General features: G+C 41.9%; 1 protein-coding gene across 2 annotated transcripts in view; it reads right to left on the reverse strand.

Annotated features, from left to right (window-relative positions):
• The window catches only part of LOC100704393 (zinc finger protein OZF), an 883,579-nt gene that overhangs the window by 261,790 nt on the left and 604,678 nt on the right, over positions 1-17,111 (reverse strand). The gene's annotated exons all lie outside the window — the stretch shown is intronic.

Here is a 17,111-nt window from a genome sequence, read left to right on the forward strand (position 1 = left end):
AAAATCAGTTAATAAATATATATTTACTATAATAATTTCTATAATTACTTGAATATTTTAACATTTGAGTAAAAATTAAAATATTTCAACAAAAACATACCTTTAATCCTAAAAGGAAATTAAAATACAGAAAGCAGGTACCAACATCTTGGCCATCCTGTTAGGTAGTGAAGTTAAAATCCAATTTACTTTAATAACAGGAATATGACTAAAATTTTAAGAAGCAACCATCTTTTTCAATGTTTCTTTTTAAATATTCTGTTTAATTTTATTCTTTTTGTTTTCAGTATGCATGTGGACCCTTTGGAAATGCATGGAAAAGGAAGAAATTGGTATTTGGACTGATGGGAATTAAAGACAAAAGGCAAAGGCTCGTGTTAAAACTTGTTGAAAAACGATCAAGGCGCCACCTTGTTCCTCTGATCAGACAGCATGTTAAGTTGGGTAGTGCCATTATCAGTGATGAGTGGAGAGCCTACAAGAATGTTTTGACAAACATGGGGTACAAACATTACACTGTAAATCACAGCAGGTGGTTTGTAGATCCTCAATCTGGCAGTCATACACAACATATCGAAAGGGCTTGGACGACCATCAAAGGACATGTCCGTAGACTAAGAGGAAATCGTACTGAGAAGTTATTGGAGGAACACCTCATGGTTCTTGAGTGGTCATCTTGGCTTGGTTCATGACACCCTGATGGACCACTGGGACGCTTATTCAAGGACATACAAAAAATATTTCCAGTCTGAACCAGTCTGGCATGAACTGTTTTTGGAGGGTGTTAAGTCTAATTGTTGAATGTTGTCATTGTGCTTCTTAAATTTGTAAGGTCTTAGTTCAATCTATAGGATCAAGACATTCCTTTGTCTCTGACCACCTCTCCAGCCACTCTGTGCTGGGGGAGGTTTTATTGCAGATACATTCTATCTGGAAGATCTGATTCTTGTGTGGTAAGCTTCCTGCCCTTTTGTGGCTTCACTGTGTTGTGCATGGTGAACCAATACAGGAATTGAACCATATATTTGGTGTGGGGGAGATTACCTTTTTATGACTAAGGATGTTGTTAGAAACAGTTGGAAGTCACGCACACAGAGAGACACACATTCTCACACACTCACTCAAACACACACACACGCACACATTCTCACATGCATACACACACAGAAACACACGTTCTTGCACATGCATACAGATGTTTACAAATACACACACATAGTGCCTTGTTTTAGAACCATTTGGGGGTTTTACAGTGGGAGGTGCTTTTGCTGTGATGTGTATTGTGTGGACTGTTTTCAAAATAAAAGGCAGCAAGCGGAGGCCAGATTTGGGGTCAGTCTGCCGTAGGATTCAGAGTGCTTTCTGAGACACCGGCCGGGGGCCTCCCTTGCTAGCAAGTAAAAGATGTTCGTCTTGTTTTTGTCGTTAACGAGAATAAGTCACCAAAATAGCGGGTATGTGGAAACACAGACCGAACAGAGGGGGTGACTGTTTGGTGTTTTAAAAAAACGCGTTTAATGTTACATGTGGCACTCTTACAATACATTGCCATTTTTGACAGTAGTTAAATGTTATTTCAAGCACTGATTGTAATTTAGGTCTAAGTGTTAAAAATGGTGACACTATACGTTTAAGACTCACTTTTGCCATTTATAAATTTTTATTAATCATTAATAAATGGTGTTATGATTTACACTAGGGCTGGGCGATATATCAAAAATTTATCGTTACCGAAATTTATGACTCTCATCGACGTCATTTTCCCCATGTCGGTAAATTCGGTATTTAAAAAAAAAAGAAAAGGCATGTGCAGGTTGGCGATGTTCATGTCCCTTTAAGACGCTGTGCTACGTTACAGACTTGACGGGGTGGAGTCACATGACTCTACTACCTGTAACAAGACGAGACACGGGTGAACAAATGGAGGACGATTTAAATGTTGAAGCAGCAGCGACGGAGGTAGAGCTGGTGGAGGAGGAAGAGGAGATGCTTGTTAACAAAAAAAATGCATCATCAATCGTTTGGCAACATTTTGGATTCAACAAGGATGATATTGATCAAAAAATTGTTAAATGTAAACTCTGCAAAAAGACTGTTGCGTCAAGTCAAGGTAACACAACCAACCTCTTCCACCACCTGCAGCACAACCATGTGATTCAATTCGAAGACATAAAAAAAGCTCAAAGCGAGAAGAGATTAGGAGGACCAGCAAAAACGTCTTCCTCCACCAGGCAGCGGTCAATAACCGAAGCATTTGCTAGTACTCAACTATATGAGCGAACTTCAAAAAGATGGCAAGAAATCACAAATGCTATAGGCTACCACATAGCAAAAGACATGGCTCCTATTGCTACAGTGGAACGCAACGGGTTCAGACACTTCATGAAAATAATTGACAAGAGATACGAACTCCCATCACGAAAATATTTTTCAAAAACTATCATTCCCAGCATGTACAGCACAGAGAGGGAAAAGGTTGCTGCTGAATTGAGATACGTTAAGCACGTTGCAGCCACATCCGATCTCTGGTCCAGCCGCACAATGGAGCCGTATATTAGTCTCACAGTTCATTCTTAGTATTTATTATAGTTTTTTCTGTGTTCAATTGACATTTGTGTTTGTGACATTATTTGTTTACAAGTTATAGTACCTCAAGGCCTTAGCAGAGATAGGCCTTTGTCCATGATGGCATTACATTTGCACAATCATTGTTTACTTTGTGAATAGCCAATGTGAAACATATTTATTATTAAACTATTTTGTTTACAAGGGATACACATTTTTTAGAGAGCATGGTTACATATTGTATCCTACACTTTTTATTTTGTTCAGTTAATAAATCTTAACCACTAAAAGTACTTACTACTATTGTCTTCATTTATTTTCAGTGACATTTTACAGTCCTTTAAAGTGGTAATAATATAATTGCAATGAATAGGTCTAGAGGGAATAATATTATCAAAATAACTGGAGGAACTATGCTGCCTGCCACAGCCCCATCAAATGAAAAAAAAAAAAAACGTTTGTTTTTTTGGCACTTGGGGTGGTTATCGTCCATTTATCGTTATCGAGGTTAACTGCTCAATTTATCGTGATATTGATTTTAGGCCATATCGCCCAGCCCTAATTTACACTTTACAATAAGGCTCCCATTTGGCATTTATAAATGTTTATTAATAATTAAAAATGGTGACATGTTTTACACTTTACAACAAAGCTCCGACTGATAGTTGTGGATATTCATAATGGATTTTTAAAGTACAATTTTATATGCTAAAAAATATATATTTACAAATGCTTATTGTGCTTACACAATTTTTATGTTAACCAGATTCTAGACTTTGTTGAACATTATGTATTATGAAGACAACATGTAGTATTTAAGTGACCAAGTAGTATTGAGGGAAAAGTTAGTAGTAGAATAGTGTTGGAATAAAATCACAAAATTTGGCGCTAAAAACACAGACTGGAAGCAACATTGTCTCTGAGAGAAAACAGAGGCAGACTGCAACTACACACACATTCACACAGTCAGAAAACACACTAAGTGTTCTTCATCCTGACAGCATAATAGCTGCTGTGTATGGTTTAGAACAGTTGGATCAAGTTTTTATTTATCATGTTTTTTGTTAGGATCGTGTACAAAAATACAGTAATATAATCAAACAGTATATGAGCGACTTTGGTCTTTGCGATGCATGGCACTCCCTTCACCCCAACAGTAAGGAATATACTTTCTTCTCACATGTTCATCACTCCTACTCTCGTCTGGATTATTTTTTGGTCAGCAGCTCACTGCTGAGTGACATCTCAGACACTGAGATTCACCCTATAGCTGTCAGCGATCATGCTCCTGTATCTTTAACACTAATGCAGAAGAATAATACTACGCCAAGTAAAAACTGGAGATTTAATACATCACTGCTTAAAGATGAAGACTTTATCAAATATTTTAAAAAAGAGTGGACTTCATATTTAGACTTTAATGACAATCCCAGAACATCAGCTTCTGTTCTATGGGAAGCAGGGAAAGCTGTGATGAGAGGTAAAATAATTTCTTTCTCATCACATAAAAAGAAAAAAGTAAACAAAAATATTCAGGAATTAGAAAAAACCATCAAATCACTAGAAGAAGCCTACGCGTCCCACCAAGATCAGGAAACATTGAATAAAATACGCAAAACAAAACTAGAATTAAATGAGATAATTGATAAAAAAACAAAATTCTTAGTACAAAGACTACGCTTACAAAATTATGAACATAGTAATAAATCTGGTCAATTTCTAGCAAACCAGCTAAAAATAAATAAATAAAAAACAACTATATGTGCTGTTCAAGATTCATCTGGGAAAACAATATATGAACCGAAACAAATAAACAACTTTTTCAGGGATTTCTATAAAACGTTGTATTCACCACAAATAAACCCATCTAAAAAGGAAATTGATCAGTTTTTAGACAACATAACTCTCCCAAAATTATTAGACTCTCAAGCAATGGCACTGGATTCGCCACTGACATCAGGTGAACTCCAGGAAGCCCTGATAAGTATGCCCAATAATAAGGCTCCAGGTCCAGACGGCTTTCCTCCAGAATTCTACAAAGAATTCTGGACGATTCTAGCACCAGTTTTTTACAGAACGTTGTTGGAAATCAAAGAAAATGGCAGACTTCAATCAAATATGAATTCTGCAAACATTAATCTCCTGCTAAAACCAGGCAAAGACCCTGTATATCCCTCAAGCTATCGTCCAATATCCCTTATAAATGTAGACCTCAAAATAATCTGCAAAGCTCTCTCGAAGAGACTAGAGAAAATAACCCCCCTCTTAATTCATCCTGACCAAACTGGTTTCATAAAAGGTAGGCACTCATCAACAAATACACGTAGATTACTTAATTTGATAGACTACTCATACAGTAAAAACCTTGAAACTACAATATTTTCTTTAGATGCAGAAAAAGCGTTTGACAGAGTTAACTGGAAATTTCTATTTGCAACTTTACATAAATTTGGTTTTGGATCTTCTTTCATCAACTGGTTAAAAATATTATATAATTCCCCAACAGCTTGTGTCAGAACAAATGACCAGACATCCTCCAGCTTCTGTCTCCTGAGGGGCACCAGGCAGGGATGCCCACTCTCCCCTTCACTGTTTGCAATTTTTATTGAACCACTAGCAGCAGCAATTAGACAGAATTCAGTAATTAAGGGCATAAAATGCAAGAACGTGGAACATAAAATCAGCCTTTATGCGGATGATGTGTTACTCTTTCTCCAAAATTCACAAACCAATATCTCTGGGGTGATTGAACTGATAAACTCTTTTGCAAGAATATCAGATTACTCAATTAACTGGTCAAAATCTACAGTCCTTCCGATTAATTGCTCCTTCCATAATTCCTCTTCTACTCCACTGCAATCGGGAAATATAAAATATTTAGGTATTAATGTTTCTCCCAAGCTTGCAGATCTAACTAAATTAAACCATATCCCACTTTTAAAGAAAGTAGAAGGTGATCTGGCTAGGTGGAAATGTCTACCCATATCACTCATGGGAAGGGTTGCCGCTATAAAAATGATGGTATTACCAAAAATAAATTATTTATTCTCAATGATCCCAACTAAACCGCCACAAGATTGGTTCAGATCTCTAGATTCATACATGTCCAAATTCCTTTGGAAAAATAAGCCCCCACGTATAAGCTTAAAAACACTACAAAAGACCAAGGATAAAGGAGGATTAGAAGTACCTAACTTTCAGCACTACTTCTTAGCCAACAGGCTTCAGTTTATCTCAGGATGGCAAAAACATACCCTCTTAGATGAACCTTGGCTAGATGTAGAACAAGCACTTTGCAATAATCTAGAGATTTCAGATCTACCATTTATCAACTCAAACATCCAACGACATGAATGCTTCAAAAGCATCAACATCAGCTCCTCTCTGACAGCATGGTGGGAGTTTCTGAAGTTGACTGAGTCTTCATTAATCCCATGCAAACGTACACCTATCTGGAACAACCCTGACATATTACAAAACAATAATATGATAAACTTTTCAGATTGGAGTAGTAAAGGAATCAAATATTTAGAACATATACTAGAAGGAACAGAATTTATTTCATTTGACAGACTAGTTACACAATATGGGATCAACAAGAAAAGATTTTTAGAATATCAACAAATTAAATCCATAGTAAAAAAGAGATTTAAACCGGGTCAAGTTGAACTACAAACACCACCAAGTGTGGTTCAATTTCTTACTCTTAAAACCCCCAAATTACTACCCAAAATATACAGAATGCTTTCTAAAACAGATGAATCAATATCACTTCCTATTGCAAAATGGGAAGCGGATTTATCAGTTAACTTAGACCAAAACCTCTGGTCTCAGATTTGCTTAAAAACCTTTCATCTAATTAGAAATCCCAGTCTTCAATTAATTCAATACAAAATACTACATAGAGTGCACTATACAGGTCATCGGATGTTCAAGATGGGCTTTACATCTACCAACAACTGCTCACACTGCCAAACCAATTCACCGGACAATTATATCCACGCACTTTGGTTCTGTCCACCAGTTCAGAAGTTTTGGCGCGAGATATGTGAAGACTTATCAAAGTGTCTGAAATGTAACATTCCAACTTCCCCTTTAGTGTGTTTGTTGGGCAGCTTAGATAATGTCACTCCGGAAAAGAATATAGCCCATATGGTTTTCACTGCCCTGTGCATAGCCAAGAAAACAGTCCTCATGAACTGGAAAAATAAAAATAATCTTAATTCTAACCAATATAGAAATTATCTATTAGATCACATTAGTCTTGATACAGCCTCTGCCACCACATCAGATCAATTGCTCTGGGCTCCTTTGATCAGCTCCATCACCTAGTGGGGGTGGGGGGTCTTAGTTTGGTCCCACCTTCACTGTTGTGATTGGTGTGGCGGTAGGGACAGGCTTAGGGCATCGGGGGTTTCCCGGGAGCATCTTCCTTGGGGGGCTCAACCCGGGGTAGCGGTCATGGCCAATTAGGGGCTCTGTTGGCTCTTAGGTGACGGTTTCCTCGTGGCTGCGTGCAGCAGGGCTAGGGGAGGGTCTGTGCTGACGGACGTGGGTTACTGACCTGGTAGCCTGGCTGCCCCTGGGTGGGTCCGGGATGGGCGTGAGGTTCTGGGGGCACTCCGTCTCTGGGCTGGGGCCCTGGCTAAGCCTCAGGGGCTTGGGTCCTGGTTGGTGTGTTGCCGGGGTTGTGGGCGGGTGGGTGTATGGGGGCCCAGTCCTGGCGCAGGGTGCCGCCTGTGCATCAAACCACCTGGGGGGCTCTTCAACTGGTGGGGGAGGTTGTCACATCCTGCAGGAGCCTTCCTCTCTTCAGGAACTCTCTCTGCAGGAGGGGGAGATACAGGAGAGGTGGAGGAAGATCTCAGCCTGGGTGTCTATTGTCTTGTGTAGTCTGGAAGATGAGTGGATGATGGGGTGGGTGCAGTTTTCTCTGTGGTGAGGTCGGGTGGACTGTCCCGGGCTCTGTGGGGCCGGGCGGCGCTGCTGCACTGGGCCCCGGTCTGGATGGGCCTGGGCCCCCCTTTCCCTGGCGGGTTGCAGAGTATGGGGTGCCTACTGGGGTCAGCGGGGGAGCTGACCCAGGGAGGGGTCACTTGCCCCTCCCTTCCTTCCCTCCCATCTCCAGCTGCCTCCCTCTTCCCGCTCCACCACAATCACCCACACATGCAGGGCCTTGGGGTAGGGGTGTGTCACCAGGGTGCAGAGGAGACATCCCCCCCCCTCTGTCCCCTTCTGGCTGCCTCTGCCTCAATTTTATCCCACAACTTAGACATTCACATTACTCACACTCTCATTACACATACATATAGGATCTTGGGGGTGGGCACGCTACACGGATTCCAATCACCATCAGGGTGTACACCTCACCCCTGGCGTCGCTGCCCACCTCTCAATTTTAAATACACATAGACATTGAGGGCTAGCAGGAGGGGCTATACGCTTACCTGCTGCTCTGGCAGGTAGCTCCATGCCCTCCTGGGTTTTAAATGCACCTTAGAACACACATACATCAACACTACATATGAGCGGGTGGAGGGAGGTTTGGAGTCTTCCTACACCCCCGTTCTCTGCGGCCTGCTGGAGCGGGGGGGCTAGGAGGAGGAGTTGGCCGTCCCACTGGGGTCTGGAATGTGGGGCCTCCCTGCTGCTGTGGAGTCGGGGCGGTCTGCTTCTCCCCACCGTAGGGAAAAGGGTAACACCACCTGGGTCTGGGCACAGTTTCCCCCTCCGGGGGCAAGGGTACCTAGACCCGGGGCTTAGAGTACGCTTGGGGAGTGTGATTGTGTGTACAGTGTCTCTCTATGTCTGTCTCCACGTTGGGTGAGTGTTGAGAGCATGAGGGTGGGAATAGATGTTTGTATCTGTGTGTGCCTGTTTGTCTGTGTCTATATGTCAGGTTGGGTATCAGACCCCACCTCTCTGGGGACATCTCAGGCCCTCCAAGGTTTGGAGGCCCATCTCCCCCCACCACTTCCCCTGCCGGTGGCAGACGCCCTCAGACATCGGTGCATTGGTGGTTCTTTGTGTCCGGGGGTGGGCGCCCAGGTACCCACCGGCTCACTCCTTGGCGGCTGCTTATCGGGGCATGGAGCCTGGGGCTCGCTCGGGCCACTTCGGGGATGGGGTGCCCTCGGCCTCTCGGCCCGGGGCTCGGTCACTCAGGCACAGCTGGCTGCCGGTGGAGCTCACGGGCACGTCACTGCAACCCCCCCTGGCTTCTGCTCCGCGGCTGCTGAGTGACCCCTAATCTGGGACTCTCCTCAGCTCTTTCGGGGATAGTGGCGCGGCTGCCCCTCTGTTGGTCTTCCTTGGTCTCTTGTGTTCTGGGGGCCTCTGGATGTCTGGAGTTTTGATCTCCTCCATACCTGCTTCATGCCCTGGAGGTCGGGGCAGTGGCCCCCACACCCTCTAGCAGATCATTACATGAAGGAACCTTTTAAAAACAAGCGCGTTCATGCTCACAGGTGTACACACGGGTGATCACACACACAAACTACACCCTTTTTGGCTCCTACCTCAAAGCACACTGTGCGCTGTCAATCTCACGTGCTGCACAATAATGTTTAATATTTAGTATTTACTGTCATACTCCCATAGATCATTGTGATCTTGTTTATTACTCTCGTCTTCTTCTGCTTGCTTTTGTTTTTTCTTTCTCAACAGGTGATTGTTAATATAGGTTGCAACGGGCACAGAGGAAACAGAGGTGTTTGTGTGTGTCAAACGGGAGATAACATGAAAACAGAGGAATTAGAGACTAGAATGTCCTAGAAGCCAATAAAATGCAAATTAAGAAGCTGTGAACTACTTAAACCACGGTTGGTTTCACAAATAATGCTGCATAGAAAGTTGAATGCGTGTGTTTAAGATGCCATTTATGTTTATTAGAGGGCTATAAATAAAGTTTTGAGTTGCTGTAGTGGATGTATAGTAATTGACTGAGTTTTGAGTTATATATATATATATATACGGAGTGCATTGTATATACTTAAGACTAACATATTACTTTCAGTAGTAACCTCTCTTCAGCAATAAATGCTGGGGTGTTTTATTTTTCCATTTTATGTGTGCTGTGAGAATGATTAGAGGTTTCAATTGTTTTTATTTCATTTGCTCTTTCTGAGTTTGAAAAGCATGCCTGTAAAATACTCTTAGGAAAGCGTATTTTGAGTGATTTTAACTGTGTGAATGCTGTAAGTAGTTGATTTGAGTGACTCTGTGTGATTTGTACCAAATAGTAAATAAGTCATAATAACACTAGGGAGGTTTATAGTAGAATGAGTGAAAAAGGAAGTGAAGTTTGAGAGAAAAGGCAGTGTGTGTGAGACGATTATGAAAGTATTGTGTGAATGATGTCACAAAAACTGACAAATGCAAAAACTTAGTATATGTAAAAGTGTGTGTGTGAGAAGAGGGTGTATTGTTTTTAGACCAAGACCTAATAAAACTAAAGAGGGTTTGTAGACTGTAAATATGAAAAAACAAGTGTTTGATTAATCTGTAGAAACAGGAAAGAGAAACAGAAAATATTGTGCTGCTGTGTGTGACTGATGATGTCAGGGGAGCACCCAGAGAAATAGACAGACGAGTTAAATTCTAAGAAGATGAAGCGAATGCATGTTTTAAGAAAAGTAATAAAGTAATAAAATTATATTAATTACAGGTTTTAGAAAAGAGACAGACCAAGAGAAATAAATACATGAACTAACAATTACATTAATGAATTGAAAACGCACGTACACAAACTGTTACATGTGAAATTATTGTTGGAAAGTTTAATACACACATGAAATAAAGAAAGCAGTTTACACTCCTTTAATTTCCAGATCCAGTGTGTCCCCTAGACCTGATAACACCATTGCCCAGTTGGCCCCTGTATCAGGCGAGCATGGAAGGCTGGACAGCCCATGACGGGTAAGATCCCACCTCGAAACCCTGGGACAACCTAAGGCAAGGCGCAGTCACGATTGCTTGAACCTCAGTTCCTAAGTGAGCCTGGAGTCACTGGAGGAGATGGGACTTAACGGGTAAAGCCGCTGGGCACAGGCGGAGGGGAAATGTCATTAACAATGACCAGTGATGAGCCAAAGAGAGAAAACACACCCTGTCAAAAGGAGTCTGAAACACTGCAAAAGAAACATTTACAAGATCACAAAGAAACATTTATAAAAATCACACATACAAACAGAAAATGCACTAACCTTACAGAGATAAGCTCATGAAGATTAATGCATAGATAGTGATTAAAACTTGGCTAAGAACACAAACATACGTAATTAAATCAGCTTGCTAATTTCATGAGTGTTAAAATGGTGTGAATGTTGAAGAAAATACACTTAAAACACACTTGGATAAAATAGAGTTGTGGAATAACTCAAAAGAAGCTGTATGACAAGGGAGTGAGTTATGAAAAAAAAACAAAAAACAAAAGAGAAGTGATTAAAGTAGTTTAAAAGGGTGACTTAGGAGTGCTCTTGCACTGATTGATCAAAGTAAGTGATTAGTATAGAAAGAAAATGAAAATAATTGAATAATGTGATAAAGTTTAAACATGTATTTCTCTTGCCAAGTTTACTTGTGGAGATATGATTCAGTATGTAAATTAGCTGGAGTGAGTGAGGACAGAGGAGCTTCCTGTGTGTGTGTGTGATTGAGGCCTTGAGGAAGGGAAGCAAAGTAGACTGTTCAGAGGTGCAGATTTGGACAAGAAATTTATAATTTGGTGTTGACACATTGTTATAATGGGTTTATATCTTAGGCTGAGTCTGAGCCTGAGACATGGTTGTGTGTAAAACGGTGCAGCTTGTGACAAGGTTTTCAGTGCATTGAATGGGTGAAATTTAAGATTGTTTAAGATTTTTGGGGCTGTTGTTTTTCATTTTAATAGAGGGAGTTTTGATAAACATGGACATGTCTAAAAGGGCCCATAGTTTTTGTAACAGTGCACTTAAAAGAACCTGTCAGGTGATTTTGTTTTGTACTTTGATGAGCTAATAATCAGCTCTCTTTCTTTCTCATTTTTGTTCTGAAGCAGGCCTGGAAGAAAGTGAACTAACAGCGCTGACAAAATTTCCGGACAAACAAATATGAGGTGACTTTTCCAGATTTCAATGGGTGGAGGAAAGGCTACCTGTGGGGACCTGATCAGATTGAAAGTCCCTGTCTAAAAGGATTGTAGCGAGCCAATCCAGACAAAAGCATAAAGAACTATTTTCTAAAAAAGAGAAAACAAAAGAAAACAAACGAATGAGCTCATGTTGCTGATGTGGAGAATCTGATTATTCGTGCAGGAGTCTCGAATATTGGAAATATGATGTGTGAATGCATGTGAGTGAGTGGGTGACTGGACCAAGGTGGGGATGAATAAAATGTTGGCAAACAGGAGGAGTGGAAGATTTAATTCTGGGGATGCTGATGTTTGCTTGGAGGGAATCTTTGTTTTATTTACTGGGGTTGGATTATGTTATTACATTATAAAATGCTAAATGCTAAAGGGGAAACATTTTTTGATATAACTCATGTTACCATTAACTGAAGAAACACATGATTGATGACTGTTCTGTTTTAAGTTTAGTTTTTGTTATGACACAGATTGGATCATAAAGGGGGAGAGTTGAGTATGAAATGTAAAGTACAGGTTTTGTTTCCAGGAAATTCCAAGAATCCAGACTTTTGCATGGAGCAAGGAGTTTGAGAAGATTGGACATAATGATTAAATTGATTTTATTCCTTAAACACAGGTTTACAGGGCTGGAGCAGATCTACCGGAGAGAGGTGTAGCAGAGAGAGGCTGTTTGTTTTCTATCCTTTACAGGAGATGATTTCCACTACAGAGGGACCCTGTCGTTCTAGAAAAATTTTGAATAATTTGAAACAACAATCTAAGCCCAAAACAGGATTAAGATTGAGGCAGATCTACCTTTGTGGACATAGGGGACTTGAACCCACAAAATGACCATCACAAGATAGACCCAATGTCCAGCGGGACTTGAACCCACAGAAATGACCAATTTCCCTACTTTCTACGTGAGACTCGAACTCACTTTAATTCTTTTCCTTTTCTTTGGGACTTGAACCCAGTACTTTTACTTATAACTTATCATTACTTTAACCAGCATGCTCATGAAATTGCCATCAAAATCAAAACAGACATTCACCAGTAATTTTCAGTGAGTAGACTTTAATTTGACATGTCCAATCTGGCACATTTTGGAAATAATTCAACAGGTAGTGCCTTACCTTTGAATAAGCCGGCTTATGTCCACTCACTTCGACCACTGACTCGTGTCTGCCCATTCGAGCGCCTCGGACCCTCTCGGTCTCAATCTCCAAGTCTCCCCCCTCAACCCCGGCCAATGCACCAAATGTTAAGGGTCCGAAATTGAGGACGAGAGTAAAACAATGATGGTCCAGAAGAGGTCGATCAAACAATTGATTTTAATGAATACACGCAGCGTGGGGAGATGTAAACTGGAAACCATCAGTTGTAAATCCCCGTCCAAAAAAACACTTCAGATTGCTTTTATAACATCAGGGTATTGTAACGCCCCCTCTTGCGTTTACAAGCACATTATTTGCATCTTAAGAACATTGTTTGCCTCTTCTACAGACAATGATCAATTTTAAGAGATAAATGTAGACGCAGAAGTTCCCCTTTCTGGCATCCATCCAAATATGATCTCAGGCCTTTGAGGTCCCCATGGACTTGTCCTCCTTCTGTCACCTGTTGCTAGGCAAACTCAAATGCAACAAGAAGCTGAATACATTCAGGCCTTTGCTCAGCTACTATTTTACTGTAACAATATACTCAGCATATAAGCTTTTAAGATTATAGATTTAACTCAACGATTTAAAGTGGTTATAACTGCACCTGTAATACACATATTAATATTTGATTATGATAACCCCTGTAATACAAATTATCACATAATGCCAACAACTTCAATAAATGCTTGGATGAAATGATAATTAATGCAATAATAAAGATGGTGGTTATGTGAAATAATCCCTGTAATTCCACATGATCCAGGTGATCGATATGTATTTTTTGTCTGCTTATTCTGTTGGTTTTTGTTTTTTGCCCTTTTTCCCCGTCCCTCTTCTCAGGTTTTTTTTTTTCTTTCCCTCTTTCTTTCTCCCCTTTCTTTCCACCAGTCAAGTCTGTCCCGTATTCAGCAAGTGAAAATAAAATAAACAATAAAAGGTGAATCAGATGGACCATTACGGCAAGGCTGGGATGGTCCATTTGGTAAAGTAAATCCGTTGGGCATCTTTCTTCGCCTTTAGACAATAATTCTGATGGCAAAAGAACCAAACGGGACAGGTTAAAAAAAAAAAAAAAAAAAAAGAAGTTTTGGCACGAGATATGTGAGGACTTATCGAAGTGTCTGAAATGTAACATTCCAACTTCCCCTTTCGTGTTTTTGTTGGGCAGCTTAGTTTATGTCAATATAGAAAAGAATATAGTCCATATGGTTTTCACTGCCCTATGCATAGCCAAGAAAACAGTCCTCATGAACTGGAAAAATAAGAATAATCTTAATTCTAACCAATATAGAAATTATCTAATAGATTACATTAGTCTTGATACAGCCTCTGCCACCACATCAGATCAATTGCTCTGGGCTCCTTTGATCAGCTCCATCACCTAGTGGGGGTGGGGGGTCATAGTTTGGTCCCACCTTCGCTGTTGTGATTGGTGTGGGGGTAGGGAGAGGCTTGGGGTGTCGGGGGGTTACCCAGGAGCATCTTCCTCGGAGGACTCAACCCGGCGTAGCGGTCATGGCTTATTAAGGGCTCTGTTGGCTCTTAGGTGACGGTTTCCTCGTGGCTGCGTGCAGCGGGGCTAGGGGAGGGTCTGTGCTGACAGACGTGGGTTACTGACCTGGCAGCCTGGCTGCCCCTGGGTGAGTCCGGGGCGGGCATGGGGTTCTGGGGGTGCTCCGTCTCCAGGCTGGGGCCCTGGCTGGGCCTTGGAGGCTGGTGTGTTACTGGGGTTGTGGGCAGGTGGGTGTATGGCGGCTCAGCCCTGGCACAGGGTGCCACCAGTGCATCGAGCCACCTGGGGGGCTCTTCAACTGGTGGGGGAGGCTGTTACATCTTGCAGGAGGTCTCCTCTCTCCAGGAACTCTCTCTGCAGGTGGGGGAGATATAGGAAAGGTGGAGGAAGATCTCAGCCTGGGTGTCTATTGTCTTGTGTAGTTTGGAAGATGAGTGGATGATGGGGTGGGTGCAGTTTGTTTATTTGTTTATTCGCTTGATAAATCAATCAAGCGCTAAGCAAAACCCAAAAATCAACCATAAATTCACAGGAAAGTTTTGCTCCCTCCCGGAACAACATTGTGTGGGAATAAGAACCTCAGGTGCTGTAACACCTTTTGTTCCTCCTTGAATTAAATCTCAATCACAGAAAATGCGGCGCGCCGAAGTAAAACTCACACCATTAGTTCATCATTTTCACTCTGTACCACTGCTCCTCACCAGGCTTTGTGAAGCACAGTACACAATTCAGTCGAGGCCCTGAGCCATAAACAGACATCGCGCACAGACATTGTTTTCATAACCAAACTTCTTTAGACCCTGTCCCTTAAATCTACACAAATGCCCTCTGGGTGACATAAAACACATTTAACCAATAAACAATCAATGGCTTCTTGTTGTTGTAACAGATTCTGTATTTGGATGTTTGTGTGCAGCATTTTGCGTATCAGCATAAGCATTCGTTAGTAAAGCATTCTTCATTGCATCAGCGTGTGTGTGTGTGTGTATGGATCACTTCTCAGTGAATTGAATCAGCATTTCGATTTAGGTGCGTATGTGTGTCATTTCTCAGTATCAACGAGTGCACATGTGTTCATATGTGGGTTTCTTTTCATTCTGAGTCAGTTTATGTAGATGTGTGTGTTTGTGTGTGTTTGTGTTCATCACTTTCCTGTTCTGGTGTTTTGGGCAAACCACGGCCTGAAGCGTGCCCTGGGGTCCTGCCCTCCTCCATTTCAGCCTGTTTGCCACCCTTGCTGCTGTTCAAAGTTCAGTCTGTCCTGGTTCTGGCCCCAACTCAGGCAATCCTTTTCTCCAGTGTCCATGTTCACCAGAGGTGCAACCTGCATCTTCTCCTTGTCCAGCTCCTCCTGAACCATGCTCAGTTTCTGCTCTGATGCCTTGAGCTCTTACTGAGGGCAGAAACCTCAGAGTCTTTTCCGTACACGTCAGATTGAAGTTTATTGATGTTTTCCTTGCTTTGCTCCAAGGCTTTCTGCAGCTCTGCTATCCGGCTCTTCTCAGAGGTCAGCTCCTGGCCGAGCCCCGACACCTGTGCTTTCAGCTTATTTTCTTCTGGTGGTTTTGTCCATTCTGAGGTGCCTCCTGACCTCAGTTACTCCTCCTGTCTCTGGCACGCCCTTTTTGCTGCCCGATCATCTGTGTTGGTCCATCACTGTCCTGAAGCTGTCTGGAAATCTCCCCCGTGTAGTGAAACGGGGCTTGGATTTAACGCTCTCCATCTCTGCTGCATGAGATCGCTTTCCTGCAGCACTGTTGACATTTTCAGGTTGTAGTTGTGGGTCCAGCTGTTGCAGCATTTGGTCAGGGTCACATCAAAGATGGTAGAGGGGAGAGCAGCAAAGCAGCTGAAATCAAGCATAAAGAGAAAAAACAAAAACAAAACAAAAATAGACGAACAGGAAAATGATGTTGTGTTGGCTGTGTTATTCAGAGAGGGGAGAAACACCGGGCCAGGCCCTGTGTCAGCCTTCTCTCCCCCTTTTTTTGGTTTTTCTCACCATATAATCAACTCATAACCCACCAAGTTGACAGGACAACACAGGTACATGTTAAAATTCTTAAGATCATGTTTAAAAGCCCAAAAAAGGAATTTTCCTTCATTCAGTAATCACTTGTATTAATCAATCAGCAGAAAACATCTCACAATTTGACTCTTAAGCACCAAATTTGTTGTTTCATCACTGGTTCGTCACACCAGTCTCTTTCTTTTTGAAGTTAAGTTGTTGTCCTGCAACTGTGGTCGCAAATTTTGAAGCCATCCTGATAACCTTCTTCCACCTACAATGTGGTGATCCAAATCCAATTAAAATTAAGACACTCAAAAAGATGCTCTGTAAAAGAGTAGAATTCTTGGAACAGAGTTTAATACACTGAATCATATGAACAGCAGGAAAAATACATAGCAGAAAGCAAGCAAAGCAAAACCCCGGGGTGTACAGCCTTAAGCACAGACAGCAGAGCAACACAGAGACGGACAGGTAGCAGCAGCAGGAGGAAAAAGAGCTTTGGGGGCGTCCTCTGGTCCCTAATATAGGGACCAGTATCGCCGCCCCCTGCTGCTGGGTAACTTTCCCACACGCCCAGCACAGCTGCTGGGGTCAGGTAGCGGCCAAGGTCTTGGCCAAAGGCCAGTCAGGACTCTGAGTACCCCTTGCTCTGGCTTATCACAATAGGTCATGACACGGTCAAAGGTCAGACATTAATCCTAATTATTAAATCTTATTCAGCAAGTGGCACAATCTTAAAACATATAATAAACA

Source organism: Oreochromis niloticus, linkage group LG18 (assembly GCF_001858045.2).
Source record: "Oreochromis niloticus isolate F11D_XX linkage group LG18, O_niloticus_UMD_NMBU, whole genome shotgun sequence".
NCBI classification, from domain to species: domain Eukaryota; kingdom Metazoa; phylum Chordata; class Actinopteri; order Cichliformes; family Cichlidae; genus Oreochromis; species Oreochromis niloticus.